At 36.2% G+C, this 25,415-nt stretch overlaps 1 long non-coding RNA gene across 1 annotated transcript in view; it reads left to right on the top strand.

Moving 5' to 3' along the window:
• LOC116562925 overlaps positions 1 to 25,415 on the top strand; it is a 102,039-nt gene that overhangs the window by 67,044 nt on the left and 9,580 nt on the right. Inside the window, exons 7-9 of the long non-coding RNA XR_004274135.1 lie at positions 19,054 to 19,117; positions 20,655 to 20,725; positions 23,919 to 23,967. This is a non-coding gene — a long non-coding RNA (uncharacterized LOC116562925). The remainder of the gene's footprint in view (positions 1 to 19,053; positions 19,118 to 20,654; positions 20,726 to 23,918; positions 23,968 to 25,415) is intronic.

Raw genomic sequence — 25,415 nt, 5'->3', positions numbered from 1 at the left:
ACACTTAAGAGACAAACATTTGCAAAACTGCCACTATTTCCAGAGACTTTATTCTGCCTTGTTAGAAACGCTAAAGCTTTGCTAATGAGGTCTGATTCAACCTGAATATCAAATCCCCATCTCAGCTACAAATGCCTCACACCACGGGCAATTTGTAGACAAGACATACATAGCAAATTGGTCCTCAGCAGATATGCCTGACAACAAGTTTAATGAAGATGGCAATGTTTCAGTACTAAATGAGGAATGAAACTTGTTGGGATAATGGTGTCTTCTAAAGAAGAATGATACACAAAGCACTTCATCATCCTTGTCATGTCTTACCAAAATAATTTCTGCCTTTTAAACTAAGCAATTGACTTGGAAACAATGTTTCAACTTGTGTGCTTACTTAATAGAAGCCAGCATAGTAATGAGATAAAACATATTAGCGATGAGTCAAAAAGTGAAACTCGTTTGGCAAATTCTGCCTCATCTCAGTGGCAAATAATTTTACTTATAATGAAAACTGAAACCAATTATATTCAATCTAAGGTGAAGCTGAAGGTCAATTATTCAATACATCAATTAACTCAAAAAAAGTTTATGGATTTCATGAACTACTGATTTTTACATAGGGTCAAAGATGCTCATGAGTCATTTGTTGAGTATTAAATTATATTTATCAATTCTCAAAATTCCCAATAATTGTGGATGAAATTTATAATTGAGTGCCAGGTTGTATTTTCCACAAATGGCTAGAACACTAGCTCTAGCCATGCATGCTCTTTTAGAACCTTGTCTTTGTTCCATCATGAATTAGAGCCTGTTTCTTTTCACATGAAACTGAGTGGACTTATGACTAATTTGTAATCAATAAAATGTAATATATATTATGCTATATGATTTTTGAGGCTAGATTATAAAAGATAATGTCTCTTGTCTTATTTGCTGGAATACTCATTTCTGAAGCTTTCAGAGGCTACAGCAATCATTCTGTAGCCCTGAGGGTGCCATGTTGTAAGGAAGCCCAAACTATCTCATATACAAAGAGCACATGGTAAAGGCACAAGAGTATACAAAGAAAATGAGATGCTCAGGCAACTGCCAGGTACTTTAGTCCTCCAAATTTAAATGTTCCATCCATAGCTACCATCTGACAATAACCATGATAAAACAAAAGTACTCGCCAAATTTCTTACCCGCAAAGTTCATGAGAGATAATTTAACATTTGTTCTCTTTTCACTACAATTTGGATTGATCTGTCACATGGCAATATAAATGACTGATTTAGTTATTTTCTCAAACTTCAGGGCTACTTGATCTCATTGAAAGATTACACACAATACTCTGGAGACTTCATATAATCATCTATGTGATGTTTCTAATTGATTAGCTCAAGCTATTTGATCAACCGTTGGAAAAGTTCAATATCATATGTTGAATTCCTGAGGTGTCCACTTAGGAACATTTTGATAAATCCATGAATCCAGACTCTTGGTCCACAGTATATCTTCTGAGGTAGCATCAGAAAAATGATAGAGTAAGGACTTCTAAAATTCTCTCCTTCATAAAAGCAATGATAAAACTAGTAAAAATTATTAGAATTAAAATGTTCAAAACTATAGAAATCAATTAATGCTTGCAGCAACTCCTGGGATATTTATTCAAGAACAATGGCTGAATATTGGTACAAACACTTAGTTTTGCAATACTGTAGCACTATTCCCACCTCCAGTTCAACAATGTCTTGAAAACCAAAAGTGTATAATCATTGTAAAACTGAACATTGCATCCTGGAAGCCACTGGTGGGGACAGAATGGATTTGGAATTCCTTTAAAATCGCATTCCTAGAGGACTGTTGTTACTTTACCTATCTAGTGACTCACTGAATACACTACTTGCAAGGATATCTTTTTTTGACATTACTTGGAACTTGCCTAATATGAATAGCCTTTTCCCCCAGGAATGTTTGTTGAAACAATTAGAGGCAACTGTATAACACCATAGCTGCCTGAGGCAATGAATGATAGACTGAACAAACAATAGGCAAACGAAAACCTTAAAAGGGGAAGTAGGAAAATAGTATGCCTACAGGCGACTTTGAAAAGCTCTGATATATTCCTGGAAACCATAAAGGACAATCACATACAGAAGTCTGTGTATATGCACAGGACTGTGTGCATGCTTGGGAAAAACCTGAAAACCTAAGTTCTAACCTTGAGGCTCTGTGTCAACAGGAAGTGAAGGCTAAGGTAGAGTTGTAACTGGTCGAATGCAGAAAGTATACCCCAACATACACGCAGAGCCCTTCAACAAAGAATATGGAAGACATTAGTTTTAGGCAATTAAGGAAATCTCTGTCCAATCATTAAATGACCATTAAGATAATTGAGCAGAGACTTCAGTGAGGACACATAACAAAGAATATAGACTAGAAGAGTTTTAAATTTTAAAGTTTAAAGTTTTATTCTGATAGCTTCAATAGATATCTGGTAATCATTTCTAGTTATGTGGCCTTTCTTATTATTCTTCTTCCTATTGTAAATGGTATATTTTTCTGTGAATATTTTCCTGGGTGTCCTTTTTGGTTTTATTAAAAAGAGATATACATTAATCTGTTAATTATTCTAAAAATATTATTATTTTATGTTTAAAAAAATGTTTAATTAATTTTTCTAGGTTTCCTGGACAAATAATTTTATGATTGGAGAATAACACCACATTGAGTCATCCTTTCTTAAATATATAACTTCATATTTATCTTTTTTATGCACATTGCTAGTTTGATAGTTTAGAATATAAATTTTGGTGTATATCTAATGAATCAACTTTATCCATATTCAGATCTTATCTATGACTTGCTTGTTTTCTCTACTTATTTCCCATTAGCAGACAGATCAAGTTTCCATCTATAATTTTTGTTTCTGTCAATTTCTCCCTTCATTTCTAGATTTTGCTTTGTGTATTTGAATACAGTGCTATTTGCTACATTAAAAAATCTCATGAAGGATATTTCCTCTGTATAGTTGGTTTATATCCTTTCTGTTATAATTTGTGCCTTTGGTCTTATTAAACAAATTTGGATTGAGTTCCAATCATCCAGTACTAATGTTGGAACTGCAGCATTATTTGTTGTTGTTTTTCTTTTTAAATTTTTAAAATATTTATCTATATTTTTGTACTTTCCACATTTCTACTTACATTTTTTGAGGGTGTCATATTTATGATACAGTGAGATTTGATTGTTGACTTAGTTTCAGTCACTTAGTCATGAATTTAGGAACATGCTAGAAGTGTTTTTTAATATTGTTGTTTTATTTTAAATGGTATCCTTTACTATTTTCTCTATCTTCTCACATTGCTACATTGGCTGTCTTCCCTTCCTATATCCCCTCCTTCCTCCTGCCACAGTCAAAATTTAGAATGCATTTATTTTTTGTTTATTTTTCATGCTTTTGATTTTATAGCTATAAATAATCTATAACTGTAAATAGTCTTGATTTAGTAATAATTTTTCATATTGGCTTCTGGGTTTTTGCCTCAATTCATAATTATAGTTTACATTATAAAAGTTTCCTGTAAGGGTTATTGCATTTACATTACATTCTGCCAGTAAACTGCTCATTGCCTTTGCCCAGAATTTATATCTGATTGAATCCATGCTCTCCATTGGTTACGTGTATTTGACTAATTTATCATTTGTGCATTGTTTGCTCATATCTTGGTTAATAGCATCACAGTTTGTCAAATGGTTACTGGTGGTCATGTGAAATAAAGTGCAGGTGGAAGCAGTGTTGAGAGTTCAAGTGACTGAAGCACTTACTACAGCAACTCTAGTGATGATGGAGATTATAGGTCACCTAGCTTCTTTTTATGGTCTTAGATAGCACAGAGAGAAGAGGAAATTGAAATACATTAATGTACAACTGAGAATATTGCTGAACAATCAGAAAGCCTTGATGGCAGCCATAAAAGAATTCGTCATCTCCTGCAGCTGTGGAAAAATATTTGAGACCTTATCCTGAGATTAGGTCTTGCTTCTATGCAATCAGTTCTTGCCACTCTGCAACACTTACCTTTTACATGTTAAAGCTACCATATCTCTTGCACTAAAGTTAGGCCTCTGGAGAAGAAAGATTGGTACACTAAGTTATGAGAAGTTGTTTTATTTGGGCATACATATGATTTCCTTAATTTCCACTGACTCTGCCCTGTTGGCTAAGGAAACCCCTTTTTCTCTACTGAGAAATCCACTCATCTTCTGTATAAAAGACTTATATTGAGTGCAAGACTTGGACATATGGGGCAATTTCTCACAAGAGAATGTCAATTGTTTTCAGTACACACCTCGATCATGCTTTATCACCTTCAGTGCCACCATGAGATTTAAATTCCAGCATAGCTCAGACACATGAAACGCCGGTCCTGATCTGGAAATAGAGCAGTCTGTGTACCAAAGGAGTTATAGAATTTCACCAATCTGTATTGGCCAGGCTCTGGAGGCATGTTTTTATATATATAACAATGAAATCTAAGGGTATTGGACCAGAAAAACAGAAAGAAAAGCCTTGAGTAAGATAAATTATTGACATGAGTACTTTCACCTAGAATTTGAGATTAAATTTATTGGCTTGAAAACTGATAAATATGGCTCACATTCTGATAAGTCAGCCACCTGAAGTTTGAACAAAATAAAGTTGAAATGCTGGAACATCCTTGGCATCCTAAAGAAATCTAAGACATCAGGTAGACGGGAGTGTTGGTGAAGATTTCTTATTTTTTCTTTGCTTTTCCTAGGGAAACCAAAGAGATTATATGCCTAAAACTGAGGAGTTTACTGGGACATGAGATTATCAGTGCCAGCTCCAGAACAGTCCCAGGAAATCTGTGATGCTTGGTCCCTTAATATTCCACTCTCTCACTGTACCCCTGAAAGGCCTGCAAAACACTCCTTTAGGAGACATAAAGAAGGAGGCCTGTTGTGGGAGGTACCAGGGAAGGACAGCATCAGGAAGAATAGCTAATGGGGCTGGGCTTAATACCTAGGTGATGGGTTCATCTGTGCAGCAAACTACCATGGCACATATTTACTTATGTAACAAGCCCAAACCTGTACATCCTGCACATGTACCACAGAACTTAAAAGTTGAAGAAAAAAAAATCCACTACTGATCAAGTTCTGGCTCTCATCTGAGCTACTCAGCTACTTGGGCTTTGTGATCCACAAGACCCACTAGAACTTAGATGTCTGTGGCCGGAAGAGATGGTTCATGAACACCCTGGCAAACACCAACAGGAGCATCACACTATACATTTTTGGGGCTTTAGAATAAGGCCATCTCATCTTCAGGTAACAGATATTCTTCAGTTGAAAAGCAGCTTCTAGCTTGCTACTGGGCCCCGATAGACTGAATCCCTGATTATGGAACATCAAGTGATTATGCAGCCTGAATTATCTGTCATAAACTGAGAATTATTTTATTCACTGAACTGTAAAATTAGATGTGTACAACTGCACTTCATTATAAAAGAAGAATCATATTTATGAGATCATGACTGACTCGGCTTGGAAAGTACAACTAGAATGGCATGAAGTAGGCAGCTCCATTTTACCTCTCCCCTTGCTATGCTGCCCCTCCCTCTTTCTACATACATTAAGTCAAGAGAAGCTCCTATGACCACTCGCGAATGAGAAAAAAGCTCAGACTTGGTTTGTGGATGAATAGGCATGGGCTGCTGGCACCAGCCAGAAGTGGACAGCTATCTTTCAACATTATCCAGGGGTAGCTCGTAGCCCTTCAAAAGTGTTGGGCACCATAGACTCTCTGCTTTTTATAGTTGAAAATCAAGTCTTTGAGGTGGAAGTGACTCCTCTAACTATTATATATAAAACACACATAACTTTTGTTTCCTGTCTCTATCAACTTTGGACTCAGATGTTTGGAAGTCCCAGTGCCCATGATGACAATGCTTCTTCCAGACATATGGCCATTGGATTCTAATGAATTAACACTCTCCTCTCCCCACCACCACTTTGAACTTCCTGTGTCACTGAACCAATAGGCAGAAAGGGAAATTACTCTACTGAGTAGAGTGGTTGAATTGTATTACAAGGTAGAATTTGGGTTGACATTACACATTGTGAGTAAGAAGAACTATGCTTGAAACCCAGAGGGTTTTCTGGCAGGATCTGTTAGTACTTTTTTCGCAAATAGCTCTAGTCAATGGATAAGTGTGGCAATCTAAGATTCAGATTCCACAAGAATAAAGGATTGAGTCACCACACCAGAAAGATATACCATTCAGCCAAGGTTCTGGCATAAGACAGGAAAAACAGAATGAATGAAGGACAAAAACTGCTTTAATTAACAGCTGTGTTTCATGCATGCCCAGATATAGAAGTAGAGACTGCAATCGTCTCCTTCCTGCCAGATCTCTGACAAAAGCATCATATTTAACGTGAACATCTCTATTTGGATCTTTGATTTTCACAGAAGTGTGGTAGAAACTCATCTGGGTGCTGTTTGTTCTCCTTTTAGTCCTGAGCTTAAAGGTTGGATATTCATGATGGTGTTATCTCAGCTCTCCAATTGCCTCTGGGTAGAGGATCCTAAGTGGACTTCTCAGTAGCCATAGTTCATGAATTGTCAATGTTTCTGGCACATTTGAATTTTCTTGTCATTAAATTTATTACACCTACCTTGTAACTAATTCAGTATGTTGCTTTGGTTGGGTTGTTTGTCAAACTATGAATAGTATCCCTAAATTCAGGAATTCTACCTAGATTTGCTTGACAAAAATAAAAATAACTAAGAACTTTTATAATATTGCTTAAACACCCTCTTCTTAGAAATCAAACCTATTTTCAGACTAGCTATGAGAGAGGGAGAAGTGGGTGAACTTTTTGTGAGATATAGGATTTTAATTGCTGCATTCTTAGATTTTAAGAGTCAGATTTGTATGAGGTGGTTCCTTTAATGTATTTAATATATTTTTATATTTTTAGTATTTTTTTTTGTTTATAAATTCCTGCTGGTTATTGTTTAAAATTGAATTTTCTCTTTTTTGAATCCTCTCAGACCTGTCAGCACAATACGTATTACCCAATTAGGAAGCAAAACATTTGAGTAAAGATTCAACTGAAATATAGAAAATGCAAATTAGTGAAATTAAAAAAAAAGTGAAAAAAAAGACTTAGAGTCTTTGGAAAAGTCTTTCCCCAAAGACTCTAAGTCAGCTGGCTCTTATTCCAGATTTTAAAACTGTTCTTTAGTATACAGAAAATATTACCAATTGATTTAATGAAGGTAGCAGAGCATGACATTTAAATCATAGCTTATTTTATAATTTGTCATTGGACGGTATCTTACTGTTTCACAATTCGACCAAAAATATTTAATACTATTTTATGCATATCTTATAGATGAGATAAGCAAGTTTTCAAGAAGTTGAGAGATGTTTTAAGACTGTCAGTATGTCAACTCAGAAATACTTGGTTTCAAAGACAGAATTTATTATTATACAACCTTGCATTCCTATTTAACATAATAGATGTATTCCTTCATTCTTAAATTTCTATTCTTTTTCTGATTGCTATGCCACCAGGCTATTCTGGTTTTCTTTCTTTCTTTTTTTTTTTTCTTTCCTTTTTTGCGATGGAGTCTTGCTCTGTTGCCCAGGTGCAATCTCAGTGGTGCCATCTCAGCTCACTGCAGCCTCTGCCTCTGGGTTTAAGTGAATCTCCTGCCTCAGCCTCCCCAATAGCTGGAATTACAGGTGCCCACTACCATGCCTGGCTAATTTTTGCATTTTTAATAGAGATGGGGTTTCACGATATTGGCCAGGCTGGTCTTGAACTCCTGACCTGAGTGATCTGCCCACATCAGCCTTCTGAGGTGCTGGGATTACAAGCATGAGCCACTGCACTTGGACTCTTCTGGTTTTCTTTTTTTATTCTTTGTCTCTTTCTTGTTATTCCCCTCACAGATTCCCCCCCCTTTTTTTTTCTCTGTCCCTTTAATGTTAATGTTCTCCAGGATTTTGTCTTTAATCTTTATTTATTCTCACTGTGTAAACTCTTCTGGGCCATCTCATCTAAGCCATTATCTTTTGGTTTAGAGAATATTTTTAATAGACAACTATTATATATATTTATTATGTACAATATGTTGTCTTGAAATATATATGTATTGTAGAATGGCCAAATCAAGTTAATTAACATATATGTACCTTATATTTTGTTAATAGTGTCAGGATAAAACTGCTAGATATTAACCAAAAAAAAAAAAAACCCCATTTTCCTGATACATAATCTTCCCGTTATGCTCTACCTGAAAGTTTCACTGGAAACATAATATACATAAAAGTGATGAACTGAAGAGAAGAAAAAGTCAGATTCTTGTTTTGAATGCCAAAACAGTCTCCTGAAACTCATGTTAGAGACAATATTCTTAAAAATCTAGGCTATAGATTAGCACAAGCCAGATATTTTATAACTTCAAAACAAGACCTGAAGGCAACTTAGTGTAGAAACTATGACTTAAGCAGCATTGCATAAAACAATTGATAAATGACTTGTGGATTTCCCGAATGGAAAATAAAGGTTCATTTGATGGAGATGAGAGAGAATTTTAGAGGGGAGGGACAGAGCATCAGCATGGGTGAGTTCTTAAGAAGGAATTAGACTGCTTTCTGACTGAATCCTGGGGCATGGCCTAAAGAACAGAAAGTCTGGACAGTAATGAGGGCTTTACAAGGGCAGAAGAGACCTATTTCTTTCTCCCAGGTCAGGACTAGGCTTTAGTGTCTGGATTACAGCGATTCAAAGTGCCATAGAAATGTTCTCCATGTCGGCATAATCTATAGAGCAAAAGCAAGCAGGACAGGTACAGGTGGACTGTTTCCACTCTCACCCTCTGGTCTCCTCATATCTCCGAGAAGTGTGGGAAAAGACGTCAATGCTCCCCATGTCATAAGATGCATGCCAGAAGACCTAAATAATCCGAGTTTTGTGGATACAGACGCATTACAAAAATTTGCAAGATTTCTTGAAGTTGAAGACATCTTGGCAAAAAGTACCTTGAATAGAAGTATATGGCCAAAGGCCAGGTGTAAGAAACCATTTCACAACAGATACCAATAGAGGAAAGGACTGAAGCTGCCATTTGGCTGACCAGGTAAATGGTTTACACTGATACAAAACAAGCCCTCCAATAAAGAAGACATCTCATCATGGAGAAAGGGAGAAGACAATGCCAAATTAATGAGATCCTTCTAAAAGGCCTAACCACCTGCAAGTTGGTTAGGTCGCTCTGCTGATCTCGACTTGCTAGCTTATATGCCTGGGTATTGGCTAGCTGTTGACTGATGGTGTGTATTCAGCTGGAGTGAAGTAGGTGTCACAGCCCGAGCCATAGCTTTCATTCTCTAGGAAGGAGACTAGCTCAGGTATATTCTCAAGACAGCGATACAAGAGCAAGAGAGGAACCAGAATCTCACATGCTGATTTGTGATCCTCTGCAAGCATCACATTTGCTAACACCCTTTTCACCAAAATATGTCTCATGGCTAGACTCAGGAATAAGGCGTGGAAAAAATAGACTCCAGCACTTCAGGGGAAAGAGCGGAACAGTCACGTGACACACAGGCAAGTAGTAGTAAAGAGACTACAGAGAGTGAGGGGAAATTGGAGCTCTTTTTTTTTTTTTTTGGAATTGGAACTCTTAAAGTACTCAATCTATCAAGTGAAGGAAAAGGAAAAGTGCTGGGAGGATTTGGAAGGCCCACCAGAAGTAGTATTACACAGGTACTTAATTAAGAAATAAGCAGTAATAAAAAACTGAAAATTCTCAGATGCAAAGATCAAAGCATTTTAAATTTCCATCTAACATTCGAAATCTAGACCTAGAGGAAATCCTCAGAACCATTTTTTTCACTCTTTTTTTTTTTTTTTTTTTTTTTTTTTTTTTGGACGGGGTTTTATCCATGTTACCCAGGCTGGAGTGCAATGGCGCGATCTCGGCTCACCGCAACCTCCGCCTCCTGGGTTCAGGCAATTCTCCTGCCTCAGCCTCCTGAGTAGCTGGGATTACAGGCACGCACCACCATGCCCAGCTAATTTTTTTGTATTTTTAGTAGAGACGGGGTTTCACCATGTTGACCAGGATGGTCTCGATCTCTTGACCTCGTGATTCACCCGCCTCGGCCTCCCAAAGTGCTGGGATTACAGGCTTGAGCCACGGCGCCCGGCCTTTTCACTCTTAATTAAATATCCATTAGCAGAAAATTCATATTCTCTGTCTCCTTCAGACTGTTTAGTGTTTGAGTGGTCATTGTCAGTTTTTCCGTAAGCATGTTCTTTTCTCTGCTAAACTGCAGAAAAGCAGGTCTATAATCCTACAGTGAATTGAAAAACCACTTCCTTTTTTGTTTAGCTACATCAATTTTTGTAACCAGTCTATTTCTAAACATTTCTGTCTGCAAAACTTTGATCATTTATGTAGGCTTACCTAATATATCAATTTCCCCCTGAATATATTTTAGATATAAGAAGAAAAATGAAGCTCAGTGTACTAATATGAACCTGTTCACTGTGGCAGAAAGTTGAAAGATTACATTCATTCTTGCCAGACATGCTCTTTACATAACCTAGGATCAAATGGACAAAGTAGCAGTATCATTACCAGGGTGTTTATAAAACTTGTGATCGACTCTGGCTTCTGGATCTTTCTTTTCTGTCTTTATGCACAAGAAGGCACTCCTCATCTTGACTGATATAATATTCCTTCAAATTAAAGATTATCTTTCACTAATTAAGAGTGAAACATTGACTTAACTTTGTACATTTACAGGCATCTGTGTTCACTTACAGGCATCTGTGAACTTCATGCTGAATTAACTATCCTATAACCCAAATCCTAAAGAAAAATGAAGGCTGATGTTTTACTGGAGGAATCTCTTTCTGTAGAACAATTACTTAATTTTATGAGCACCCCTTTTCTCATTTTTCTAGAGCAGAGTACCTTTGCCATACTTTTTTTTCTGTGTGCGGCAGGGGCTTGCTCTGTCACCCAGGCTGGAGTGCAGTGGTGTGATCATGGCTCACTACAGATTCAATCTCCCAGACTCTAGCAATCCTGTTGCGTCAGACTCCCAAGTAGCTGGGACCATGAGTACTTGGCACTAAACCACACTATTATTTTAGCAACAGGGCCTAGCTTTGTTGCCCAGGCTGGTCTTGAATTCCTGACCTCAAGCAATCTTCCCGCCTCAGCCTCCCAAAGTGCTGGGATTATAGGCATGTGCTACCATGCTTGGCTTACTTTCTTCTTTCTTCAACTCAAAACCAGTCTGGGCAATAAAGCAAGGCTCTGTTTCTACAAAAAAATAAAATAATTAGCTGGGTGTGGTGGCATGTGCTTGTGATCTCAGCTATATGGGAGGCTGAGACAAGAGGATTCCTTGATCCTGGGAGGTAGAGGCTGTAGTGAGCTGTGATCACACCACTGAACTCCAATTTTTTTCAAAGAACAACACTTTGGTTTGATTTTTTTTTCCTTTTTTTGATTTGTTTGTTAGTTTTCAATTTTCCTAATTTTGTTATTTTCTTTATTATTTCCTCCCTTCCTTCTTTGAGTTTACTTTGCTCTCATATGGCTAAGAAGAAGGAACATTGGAAGGAAAAAATGATAAATGCATCCACAGTTTGGTGGTATTTTAAATTCTAGTATTCTTTTCTAATCTGCCTGCTACTGTTTATCCTTCGAAGTTCTCAAATATCTGGTCTGTGTATTCTCAGAGTTCTTGGTTGTGTTCAATAAGAGATACAAGTAGATTTTATTTGCTACTGAAACATCCTAAGTGGTGTTTCTGTTCATGATGTTATTTTCTAAACATTGACTAGACTAAGCCAAGTCACAGGGTACCTGAATTCACAAGTAGGAACAGTCCAAGAAAGATAGTATATATTAAAACTACTTGCATTGTATACTTAACAGTTCAGTTCTAGACTCAGATAACTCCAAATAGGACTTTTGTCTGTTTAAATATTTTACAAGATAATAAAAAATTATGAGAAAGTAGAACAATTTTTATCATGTAGTATTTTCCTATGAAATTATTGTGAAAACTGACAGTATCCCAATAGATTCTAAAAAGCTCCCCTGTAGGGTAGTACTGGCCCACTGAAAAGCCCTGCTCTATATCACTGCTGTCTAGAACTGTCTACAGCGATGGAGATGTTCTGTTTCTGTACCATCCAATAATACAGTAGCCACTAGCCACATTTTGATATTGATTACTTGAGATCTGACTAGCACACCTGAATGACTAAATTTTTAATTTAACTTTAATTAATTTAAGTTTAAATAGCCATATTTGGTTGGTGGCTTTTGTAACTGATAGCATATTTAGAGCTATGAGGTGATATGTTTGAATGGCATAGAAGGCAGGCAGAGGGAATAGCTATGGCAGATATAGGCAGAACATGGATTTTGGATACAAAAAGTTCTAACCTGAGATCCTGGCATTGGCAATTTCAAGATAATAAAGGTGAAAATAAATTGTGGAAATCCTAAACTATCTTACCATTATGAGCCGTGACAGAAGGCCTTCTTAATTCTGTATTTTTGTAATGTATCATTGACCTTAAACAGAGGACTGTAACTTTGTCTTAATTAATTAGTGTCTTATTTTGCTGAGCACATCATTCATATCTGTTAATATGATTTTCAATCTTGAATATGTCCTCCAAAGGATTAGCTATTCTTCTAGTTTTGTGTCAGGCAGAAACTTAATAATTTCATTACTTAATGCTTTTATTCAAGAAGGTTATAAGTTTGTTGAATGATAAACAGACAGGAGTATATCCTTTTGTAATAACATTAGAAGTCTTCTTTCGGGAGGGCCTTGTTCTCTTGGACAACCCCAAATCTTCCATTTTTCATCTTGTCCACAAGGATATCAAAAAATTTGTCATTGAATATCTTGTTGAAATAAAAATACACTAGTCTAGACATAGGCTACTACTTCTGTTTCAAAAGAGAAATGAGATATATTTGGTAGGATTCATACCAATGAGGTAAATAGTATCCCAGTTTTATAAATGAGGAAACTGAGACAACAAGATTATTTTGCCTACTTAAGGCAAAATAGGTAGGAAGTAGTGGAATAGGATATAAAAATCATGAACACCTGACTCCAAAACCTGTGACATGTCTGTGATAGGCAGCCTTTAACATGGCCCCCAGTGATCCCTGGTGCCAATTAATAAATAATACCTTCTGGTATTCACAGTCTTGTGGGATTCCCTGTCCTTGAGTGACTTACATCCAAACAATAGAATATCATAACATAATAAGTTTAGATGCAGCTATGCAAAGATGCTTAGTCTAATTTGACACATGAAAAACACTGAAGTTCACAGAATTGTCAGAATTTACTCTTTAATTATACCAAGTAGCTGAATTGGAATCAAATCTATATTTTTACTTTTAGATTTTGAGTTATAAAATAAAATACAGAAAACCACCCAAACAAATAAATTAACAAATTATTAGGTGAATAGCTTTGCATTCTTCACCTAGGTAAAAAGAGAGAACATTGCCCTTCATCTCAGAAGTCTTTTTGATGCATCGCTTCCTCAAATAGTCATTAATCTGCTAACTTTTATTTTTTTGGGGGGATGGAGTCTCGCTCTGTCTCTCAGGCTGGAGTGCAGGCACAATCTGGGCCACTAAGTGTTACTTAAAGTGTTCTTATATATATTTATTTATGTAGATATTTATTTATGCATGATATATTTTATTATGGAATTTCATTTGCATATGATTTATGTGTATTAAATTGACTTTTTCTGCTTTACTTATAAATGTAAGAGCATGTTACAAATGGCATATGTAGTATGATACAATTTTTCCTAAAAATTATATATATTTAAAGATGAGAAAATAATTATGGTTTACTTGCATAAAATCATTTGCTTCTTTAACTTTTTTTTTTTTTCAAGACAGAGTCTCACTCTGTTGCCAGGCTGGAGTGCAGTGGTGCGATCTCACCTCACTGCAACCTCCGACGCCCTGGTTCAAGCAATTCTCCTGCCTCAGCCTCCCGAGTAGCTGGGCTTACAGGAACACGCCACCACACCCAGCTAATTTTTGTATTTTTAGTAGAGACGGGGTTTCACCATGTTGGCCAGGATGGTCTCCATCTCCTGACCTTGTGATCTGCCCACTTTGGCCTCCCGAAGTACTGGGATACAAACACGCCTGCCCCTCCATCAGACACTCTTGATGGGAATGCTTCAGGAGATGAATTTGGAGGTCAGTTTTAGTCAAGAGTACCATCTGCAATAAGCACTATGCCAAGATATTGGAGCTTAACCACCAGTTAAGTGGGTCACTAGCAAGAGAGCAGGTGAATGCCATTGGCTTGCCAACTGGAAAGACTAGGCCAGCTCTTATCCAAACTGGGGGCCAGTTGGTAGAAAGGATGTGGCAAAGGCAAAGTGAGGGTGGGTGCCCCTCACTAAAAGCAGGCACCGAACTTCTGACAACCAGGTCAAATACAATCATTCAGTGTGTCTTAAGGACTTTTTGGTGTCTACTGAGTATCTACTCATGCTTTTCAGCCCCCACCTCCTTTTAACTTATGACTCCTCAAGGATGTTTTATACATGGAATTTGGGCTTTCAATTGATGTGGTTAAAGAAAGAGAGAAAGGGAGAAGAGAGAGAGAGGGAGAGGGAAAAAAACACCCTTAGTTATATTAGAAATCTAGGCAGAACTTTCTTTTAACTGGTCCCTTCTACTTTTGTAGGCTAGACGCTTCTATAATAAGTCTCATGAAACTGTGCATCATACACAGATCTTAGTCTATGACAAAATTTCTTTGGCCTTTTTTCTTCTTGGCTGCAGATAGTAACCTATGAGCAACCTCAACACACAAGAATGAGAAGTTACTTCTGTTTTGATGTTTTTTTTTCCTAAATGATCTAAGCAAACAGGGCTATGGCAGAGAGCACATCTCACTAAGGCCAACTTGGTAGCAGGCCACCTTGATGCTATCAATTTTGCAATCCCAGCTGGTGTTTCTGTACAGTTTTAAGAGAAGGCCCTGTCCATGGCCCTTATGAACTTCCCACTGCTTGCTGAGGTGGATTAAAAGATGCAAACTCACTGAAATACGCCAAAGAATATAATGGTCTCTACAGAAGATCTGGCTGTATCATCCAACAAAAGGTTCCAGCTGTGGCAGCCATGTGGAACAAAGGGAACTCTTGGCTTAATGTGGAGTGCATGCTTCTGACGTTCCAGTTCAGGCAAGAAATAAATAAAGCTATTACAAAGCCCTTGACCAGATGTGTCTGACATAGTCTGAAACATGTTTGCACAGAAACTTCACTATCAACGTGGCTCTTTATAGCAACAGACATCTGTTCCTGAAGGCTGATGGGGTGCAGCTCATAATCACAGTGAGGACCTGATCTAGCTGGCTTCATTAAACTGCCTTTTCCCTGGCCGCTGTGGTTCTCATTAATCTGCATAGTCTTAGTCATATGTGGGTCAATGATTTATTTAACACAGAATCTAAATGCTTCTGTGTCATGGAATCAAAGTCTGTCCAATAGTCAAAGACTTGAAAATTTCCATTTGTTTTCCAGGAGCGATGGTATACTTTCCTCATAGATAACTTGACTGTGTTATGCCTGGTCACAGTTTACATCTGCCTTTGACTTATATTGTTTCTAAGGTTAGCTATTGATCACTGTTTTCACATGAATCCTTCATTACTCTAATTGGAACCATTTATAAACATATTCCTTGGACAGATGACAAAAGGATCCATGATGGACAACTTCTTATTCAAAACAGCTGCCCAATATGTAAATCAAAAGCTGTTAAACATTGTATTGAGCTGAGAACAATTATACAAGGTTCTAGCCTGTTGTGAATTAAAATAACTGCATTAGAGGTTAAAGGATTTGTAAAGGGAATCTTTCTTTTCAAGAATGCCAGTTCAAATTCAGCTCAGGTCATTGACTAGTATTAGCATGTGAAAATAATATAAAACAAATCTATCCTCTCAGCTTTATTGTTAGCAGAATGATAATACCTTCAAAAGCTCGATTTACTGCAGTCAGCCCTTTAGTTATCTGAAAACCCAAGGATTGAAAAGACCTAGCAATTAGACTTAAGGAATTACTTAGAACTGATTATAAATTTCAGGCTAGAATTGAAAAACTTTCCATAATTTTAAGCACATTGTAAGACATTTCCCTTTAAGTTATTCTAGTACCGTTTATAGGCACTGTTTCTTTTTTTCCTTTTTATCTGAAAAAAAGAGATAAAATGAAAGTTAAAACTGACTTGCTCTTCATAGAACTGTGGAAATAATACCTAGTATTTATTACTCTTTGCTATTTGTCAATTATTATTCTAAGCACTGCAACAGGTATTATATCATTTAATCCTTATAATAATTTAAAGAGGTAAAAATTATTATTCCCTTTATCTTAAAAAAACCTAAGGCCAGCAAGATTAAATACATTTTCCCAAGGCCACACAACCCATGTTCAAACCCAGAATATCCAGCTTAAGATTCTATACTGCTCTACTGTAATTTCTCCACAGGAGGCATGTTGAATGCCTCAGTCAAGTGAATTATCTGTCAAGTGAATTAATGTTGGTTACCAATCCACAATATCAGATAGATACATAGATGATTGATAGGTAGATGGAAAATATAGATGACAGGTAGATAGATGACATTAATATTTATTGAAGGCTTTTATTGCCTCCAATACCTATATTTCCTCATTTAATACCTTATTTTTATAGATAAATTTTATTAGCTCCATTTAAGATGGCTTTTATTAGCCCCATTTATTTTAGCAGGAAGATGTTGGGACACAGCTACTAAGAGAAAGAGCTCAATGTTCAATTTCTCTTACCTCGTTCTAAACTGCATTGCAAGACTGCAGCAAGTGTACAAAGCCTTTGGGAACAACTGGTATGACTGTGTAACTCTCAATTCATATGTTAGTTATATACATGATTCAGTATCTTGCGTAATTACACAAGTCGCTGATTTTGAGAAAAACATTTACATTTACTTCAGAATGTATTCTCATTACTCTATATTTTTATGTTAAGTATGTTTAGTGGATGAGAGGGAGATAAAAGGGGATTTTGTCCAGAGTTCAATTCCAGTAGTAGTCTGAAGAAATGTCAGAATTATATTTATCTTGTGAGAATCTAGGCTTGCATTACCCATTTCATCTTCTGCCTTCCTCTCACAGCAGAAGGCAGTGGGGTAATGTGGAAGAACATAAGCATTGAAGTTGATGGAATGAAGAAAATGTTCTGAATTGATTTTTTAAGTGAATACATTTGATTTTATTAACTTGATTATGTAAGGACACCATTACATTAGTCATACATGTAGCCTATTTATGTGCATAAAAATTCTCTGATAAATACTTAATTCCATCTGACAGAGTACCTCAAGGATTCAAGGGAAAAAAATTTCAACTAAGTAAAAGAAAATATTCTATCACTATTATTCTCTCTTGTCTTTCCATTGAACATATCTTTCTTTTTCTGTTTTCAGTTCTCTTCCACACTGATCATAACTCAATAGCCTAACTGAGTCCTGGGCTCTTGGCACCAATAATTAGTTCTCTCAATTCTCTTTGTAAATGATTACATTTCTATTTTTCTTTCTTCCTAAAGGCTGAGTTCTGAAGACTTAACTATGTTCATTTATTGTATATTTCGGCAGTGCCTACTGCATGTCAAACACTAAGTTTGCTAACAAAGGAGACCAAAATACCTGCCTTCAAAGAGCGGAGTAAAGGAAGAAGATAGGAAGATGACATAAATAAAACAATGTAAAAACTCTATAAAAATTTTGCCATTTTTGTTACAGAAGTTTAGGAGAGAGAAAGACCACCTGTATGGGGATATTAAAAAAGGTGTAAGGAAGGAGGTGGTCCTTAAGTCAATAGTTAAGGAATTTACTGTACCAAGCATACAAGGAAAGGGAGAGTATTCCAGGCAGTCATAGTGAATGAGAAATATCTTTTAGAGATAGATCTTCTTTTAAAAAATCATAATTTGACTTAAAATATGCATTTAGGGAGGAGATATGCAACTGTGCATTTGGAGAGAAAATTTCTGTAGTACTGTTACAGTATAAATGTGCTGACTATAAAATACTTATAATCAACTCTCAATCATTTAGTTTAAGGAGAGATTGGGTAGTAATAATGAATTAGCATACTTTGTTCATTACTGCAGATATCTCTTTTTTCTCACCTTCTAAAGTGATTATTAACTGAAATACTCAGGTTTTCAATTAATTATGTCTGGATTGAGACCCTGCTTTTTACTATCTCAATCTATTTGTTAAATATGTAATAGATAGCTTCTTATTGATATACTAGCTTCTTTTTAAATTATTATTATACTTTAAGTTCTGGGGTATACGTGAAGATTGTGCAGGATTATTACATAGGTATGACACATTTTGCCTCCACTCCTATTTTAGAAGCACCTTATCAGAAGCAAACATGCACGATACTTCTTCCTATTCCACACAAGACCTTGGTTAGCTTATTTTAATCAAATATTTCCATTTAATATAATAAATAAAATTTAAGAAGAAGGAAAGTTAAGCAAATTGGTTTTTATTGAGGACTTTCTAGGTACCAGACAGTGAGGCAGGCTCACTAAGATACATTTAAATGGACGAAGCAGCATGTAACATGGGATTTGGAGATGTAGAAATTGGTGTCAAGTCTTGTCCAGAAATTCTCTTCACCTCTTGAGGCCTCAGATTTCAAATATATAAAATGGAAATAAGATAGTGTCTAATTTCTGAGATTATGGTAAAGATTAAGGGAACTTATGTTATAGTGCCTACATAGAGAAGACGTGCCTAAAAGCAAAATGGTGTTAATTCATAAATAGTTGCATCAGTCTGCTATTTTCTCAACAATGCTACATAACAAAACATACAAACTTAGTGGCCTTCCACAATAAACACTAATTTGCTTTTTTCATTTTTTCAGGTCATCAGGGAGCCTATAAACTGAGGCTGAGTTTGACTAGCTTTTGCTCAGAGCTACAGGCTGGGTATAGATTTGCTATAACTATTTCTCATCTTCCTTGTCCTGGTCAGTGGCTAGTGAGATACATTCTTCTCATGGCAAAAGACAGAGCAGGAGAGCAAGCCCACATGTGTAGCACATTTCAAGCCACATAGATGTTAAGTCACATCTACTAACATCCATGGACCAACAGCCAAGCTGAAAAAAATGAGGAAAAAAAAAAGCAGATATTTGCTAAAAAATTATTCAATCTACCACAATTTTGGCTTATTAATCAGTTTTTAAAATTTGAACATACAATCTAAGTTATCTATAATAATCAATAACTTAACTAACTTTATAAAAACTATAAAAATAACTACAATTTGAAAGTTACCTTTAAAAAGGAGGGCTGAAAGAATCGATAACTGATTGTGAAATCATCCAAAAGTGAACAATTAATGTCCAAAGATACACAAGTAATTATATTGTGAATAACATATCCAATAAATAACTCACCAGTCTAAGCCTTTATGTGTGATGCTACATGAGAAACTTCTTTACTGTGTGTTTTGGAAAATCAACAAGAGCAGAAAACATGTGCTCAGTTTTCTGTGTGGTTATTAGTTTGAGGCCAAATGTTTTTCCATTTTTTGGTTTAATATTCACATAGTTTATTGGGCCCCTTTGTATCCATTGGCTTTACCCAATCATTTACTCATTCTCTCAAAGCGAAATTTATAAGATGCCTACTGTGTGCCGGGCTCTATGTTAGTTTTTGGCGAAACAACCGTTGACTTTAAACAGCTTTCCAAATTGGAAACTTTCAGAGTATAAAACATAAATGATTTCTTAAATTCCACAAAGCCCCGAAGGTCAAAAAACTTAGTTTGGAAAAGGTTGCCTACAACCTTGAACATCCTGCATGTATACATGCTCAATAAGTAGCCAGAAGTACATCAAATGAGATCAAATGAGCAGTCCTAAGTAGAGATCAAAGGCTTCAATTGTGCGCCTGAAGAGCAAGCCTTTATTACATCTTGGGTACACAGACTTTTCAATTGGGTTTTTAATAAGATATTTTACTGGTTTAGAATTATTTCAATTTTTTGCTGCTGCTAATGAAAAAAGTTAATCAGCAGATATTTATTAATTTTGAGGGCTTGTTCTCTTTTGAAACATTTCCACATACCTCACGTTGAGCCTAGAGTCACTACACTTAGAGAGTCTACAAACTGAGGAAGATGAGAGTGGAATTCTGTTTCTGCTTTCCAGGATTATGGGCTGTGTGTAAAGACAATAAGGGTGATTCTGCTCCAAGGTATAGCAAATTCTAAATCCTAAGGATGTCATGTGAGAGACTGAGCCCAACATGACAAAGACACGTAGAATTAAAGCTTGTTCCACTAAATTCAAATTTAATAATTTCAACATCCACATTGAGATGTTGAAACGGAGACTATCTACTAGTTCCTTTTTATCCTTTTAGATAATTCAATACAGTTTTAGCTTTCCAGTGACAATTAGTGAAGGCATGGAAGTTTGCATCTTACCTCTAAGCCCTCTCTTGGTTTTTGTCTTAGCATCAACCTCGGAGCTACCTTTCAGAGAGAACAGAGTTGATACAGAGCATCTTTCAGAACTGTGATTAATGGTGTATACCTTCATTATCTATCATTTTACCACCTTGAACCCACAACCTGACTTTAATTGTACCCTAGAAGAACACACCTCATGCTACAGTTCTGCAAGTTTTACCAAAAAAAGACTGTATTTCTGCTCTAATTACCATCACAACAGCTCCCATTATGGTTTGACCCTAGTAATTTAGTTATATTTATGCTGCTACAATGCACCAAATAGATAATAATGAATAGTGAAGCAGACTAAGGTTGAAGCAAACTATAATTATGCAGACCTAATGAAGTTACCAGAAAAGGCAGTATATAAAAAACATGCTCAGATAAAGAAAACACACACACACACACACACACACACACACACACATACACACACACACACACACACACACAGAGATTGAGAGAGAGAGAGAGAGAGAGAGAGAAAGAGATTATTTCTGATTCTTAAAGTTCTGCATTATGCTTAGGAATTCCTGGATACTTGACATGTGCTGTTCACGTCCTTTCTTGCTTTCTGGTCTGTGATTTTGGACTTACAGGTCACATTCCAAGCTTTCATCTTTCATTTCCAAGTGTCTACCTTTGTCAAATGAAGACAAAGGGTTTTCTATTGCTTATAGAGCAAACCAAATGGGATACTTATTTGGCAATCTGCTTTTGTGCTAAATATGGTAAATTAACATTTTAAAATCAAGGATTTTGTTCAAGATGTTGGCAATTAAATCTATCAAATGAGCCCATGGCTGGAGCTCCTTAAAATAACAGCTAACAAAGTTACAACACCTGCAAAATAAAGTCATAGCCAGTTAGCTACTCGGGACATAGTTGAACCAAAAATTGCTTTTGTGCAAGTTGATTAACAAGTAGTGTATGGTAGGAAAAAAGCAAACAAAGGGTTTGGTTATCAAGTGTTGACAATAGAAGTCCTCCTCTGGAAAGATTTAGATAAACTTTGGGAATCAGTGAGACAAGACTAAAAGAATCTCACTCGTCCAAGTGTTCAGAGGAAACTGAACACCCTTTTTAGCTCATTAACAGAGGTAACATATAGAAACAAATGCATGAAACTGCTTCATTATTTCATACAAATTTGTGATAATTATCATGGCACTTTTGCTGATTTTCATTTATTCCTAAGTAACCATCTGATAGAAATGGGAAAGCCAGAAGATGTGCAGATTCCCTAGAATGACTGACTCTGAGAGGAGGACGAAGGAGCTCCTTTGGGTTTCCTGTGTTTCACCTGGTTCTTATCGACTCTGATCTCTTGTAAACATAAAGCGCAGTCATTCTCATATCACATAGCATAACTTCTATAGTTATCAATTTCTAAGAAGAATGACATCGTTAATACAGAGCCGAGTCCTTGTTGTAAAAATCCCCCTAATGGTTTAGGGGTCATGTTAAATTATCTGTGACTATTCAGGTTCAAATGGCTTTAATTCTAAAATGTCCTTCTAAATAGATTTCTCTCATTCCCCTCATTGTTGAATAGTTCTCAACTATTTCATGCCCCAGTAGGCCCGCATTCCTATTTTAAGTGCATATCTGGGTAGCAGATTAAGAGAAAAAGGATAGAGGCAAAGTTAAAACTTGCCAAAAGAATTTTTTTTTAATTTGACAATTTTCCCCCTATGTCTCCTCATCAATGCATAACTAGAAATAAATCCTGGCCAAACTGCATTTTTATGCTCCCTAATGTATTTCATATCCACATCACTTGCTCTCTGTTATCTGCACTACTTCTTTGATCCATCAATTGCTTTTTTTTTTTACACCAGGTGAGTTGGTTTTTTAACCATAAAGGGATCCAGCTGTTCATCTGGGAGTCATCTAAGTATTCAGTATTAAGGGGTGGAGCTGCTGTCTTTTGCTTCACCTGCTATACTCTTTTCTATCTTTATAATTAGATTTCCTGATGAAAGTGAAGTTGCAGTGGGGACAGATGTTCTTAAAATTAAAAAAGCAAAAAAAAAAAAAAAAAAAAAAAAGGTTAAGGACCAGAGAAAGCACATAAACAGGGGGCCGATTCATATTATTAAAAATGAAGATTGTGTGCTTTGGATTTCATACATGTGTCTGATTACAATAAACTAAGATAAACCTCTGACTCAGAAAACTTCACTTTCTTGCAGGGATAAGAGAAAAGAAGTGGGCATCAGAGAGATGTGTCCCATTACTCTTAGTGAATATTCTCTACAGCTGCTTAAAGACAGATCAGGGATTCTTCAGGAAAGTATTCCTCGAGAACTCTTCAAGTAGTTACAGCAAAGAGAGTCTTCAGGTAGAGAAGGTTGAGAAATGTCAGTTCTTTCTTTCTTCTAATGCTCTGACCCGAATAGGATGGGTTTATCCTCAATCAGATTCTGATTGCTGTGCCATAAATAAAATACAATATAATGAAATAAAGTAAACAAAAATGAAGCAGAATAAAAGTCTTCTTGTGATCTTCCAATCACAACGTACAGATCTTAAGTATCAATCTTCTTCACCTATACACATTGGTCCCATCCATCAATTTTATCATGGAGTTGGCTTAAAACTGAGGATACATCTTGTCTTTCACTACACATGATGGATTCCAGATGTTCAGATTAAATAATGGTGCTCCCCTGTAGACATAATGGACCATAGCAGCAATGTAACTAGGCAAAATGAGCAAACCAGGCTCTGCAAATGATCTTAATTATTTCAACTGTGAGGGATAGAAAAGCACTGGGTAATACAACAAATAGTCCTTTGAAAGAGCAGAAAAAGTCCTGGTAATTTACATTTAAGTCAAACCTGCTCCCTGCAAAGTATAATGTGTGTGTAATAATTCAGGAAGAAATCTAACACTATACCATTTTCATAATTGGTATTCTATGTCAAGTTTCTAGCAGCAAGTAGCATATAAATCATAATGTTAATATTGGTCTGCTTTTCAATTTATTTAAATGATATTCTACGGTCAAAGATTTATTGCTAAAAAATATGAATGTGCTTTTACATCATTGAAGATGTATCTGTGTTTCCAGCATTTGAAAACGCAGTTACAAATGTCAGAATTTAGGTAAGTCAGATTTTACAGCATGTGCACACACACACACACAGAGAGAGAGAGAGGTATGGAAACAAGTCTATATCTTTATTTGTACTTTCCATGATTAAGAGAAAGTACAGATTATATTCTACTTGGTATAATATTACTTAAATACAATCTTCCAGGCCTGGGAAAATGAAGTAAAATTGAAGTTCATGTCAAGCTGGCCAAAAGGTGAGTTCTACCTCAGCAATCTTTTGTGGTTGTCTACTAAGCCATAAATTAATCTGTCCGAATCATTGACACTCATCCACAAAGCACAGGTGGCAGTCTCCTTTCAAACACACCAAAGAGAGCTAGATAAAAATAAATTGTGCTGCCATTAAAAACATGCCAAAATAATATTTTTCCCATCTGCTAAGTCCAGCCCCCGTGGTAAGTGAACTAACAGGTTTCTATGCTCACACTTGATGAACAGACACCACAAGCAATTAATTAACAGTATCACAACAGGAGTCAATTGGATTTCTCCCTTTTAAACATTTATCACAGCCATAAACAATACACACCCTGTATAACATTCAGCCTTGTGGGTCTTCAGATGTGGCTGCTCTAAAGCCCATTTCTATCTAAATATTTACAACAAAGTTGGTCTGCTGAACAGACGTATCAAGGGGGACTCTTTGTCCCAGGTTCCACACTGCCAAAGCCATGATCCACAGACTCCTCACAGCCTGGCTTGCCTCATTCTCCTGATACCCACACTACAAACAAGGACAATCCAAGGGCAAAGTCTATTTTTTGCATTTAACCAGTTAGTTAAAAATAAACTTTACAGTTTCCTTCCCATTAAAAATATGTGCCAGGCAAATATAAATGTATTAAGATATTACTGTGAAGAGCATTAGAAAATCTGAAAAGAGATGAGTCTTGGCACTGAAAAGCCATTAATTATCTTTAATCACATCATAAGTGCCTAGGAGAATATTAAACCTTTATAGAAATTAGTTGGCTTGTGGTTTAAGAAGAAGTTTGAATAAATAATTTAGAGAATAGGAAATTTAGCAAAGATAATACTCAAAAAAGGCCAGGAAAATGTTAGTAGTACATCCTTTCAAATTTCCAAGGGAGATACAACACTACCATTTAATTTGCTCAAAACTCTCAGAAATAAGTTAACTCCTAAAAGTATTTTTTAAAAGCCAGCATAACACTGAGTCTTCCTGACTTCTAAAGTGGAAAAATATCAAAATCAGGGCATTGGAGACAGTGGATAAAAACAAATACATTGATTCCTCTCTGTATTTATAGCTCTTCATTTTGAGTTGAGTCTCAGCAGGTAAATCTATAAGCAGAGGGAAGAAAGAGCATACATGCAAACAGCATGCCTATGGGCCATGACAAACAGAGACATGAGTTGCTGCTCAATTAAGTTGTGGTTGCTTTGGTAACCCATCTCAGGGAGGCCAGGCACTGGCAGAAAGAGGTTTCTAAGTTTTATCTCCCTTCTCTTGCCATCCCTTCCCTTCCCCTATTTCCCTCTCTTTCATTTCTTCCTTTTGCAGTCTGCATCTCTCTTTTCCTTCCTTTTCTAAGCCTTTGCTGGGATGCTACTAAATAAGAGATTTATCCTATAAGAACAATTCCCAACCATTCCCTTATGCCATGTATTTTCAATGGGG

The sequence above is a fragment of the Sapajus apella genome, unplaced genomic scaffold (assembly GCF_009761245.1).
Source record: "Sapajus apella isolate SASKATOON/1434 unplaced genomic scaffold, GSC_monkey_1.0 scaffold33, whole genome shotgun sequence".
In the NCBI taxonomy this organism is placed as follows: Eukaryota; Metazoa; Chordata; class Mammalia; order Primates; family Cebidae; genus Sapajus; species Sapajus apella.
Note: the sequence above shows the minus strand (reverse complement) of the source record. Positions and strands in the feature narration are given on the sequence as shown.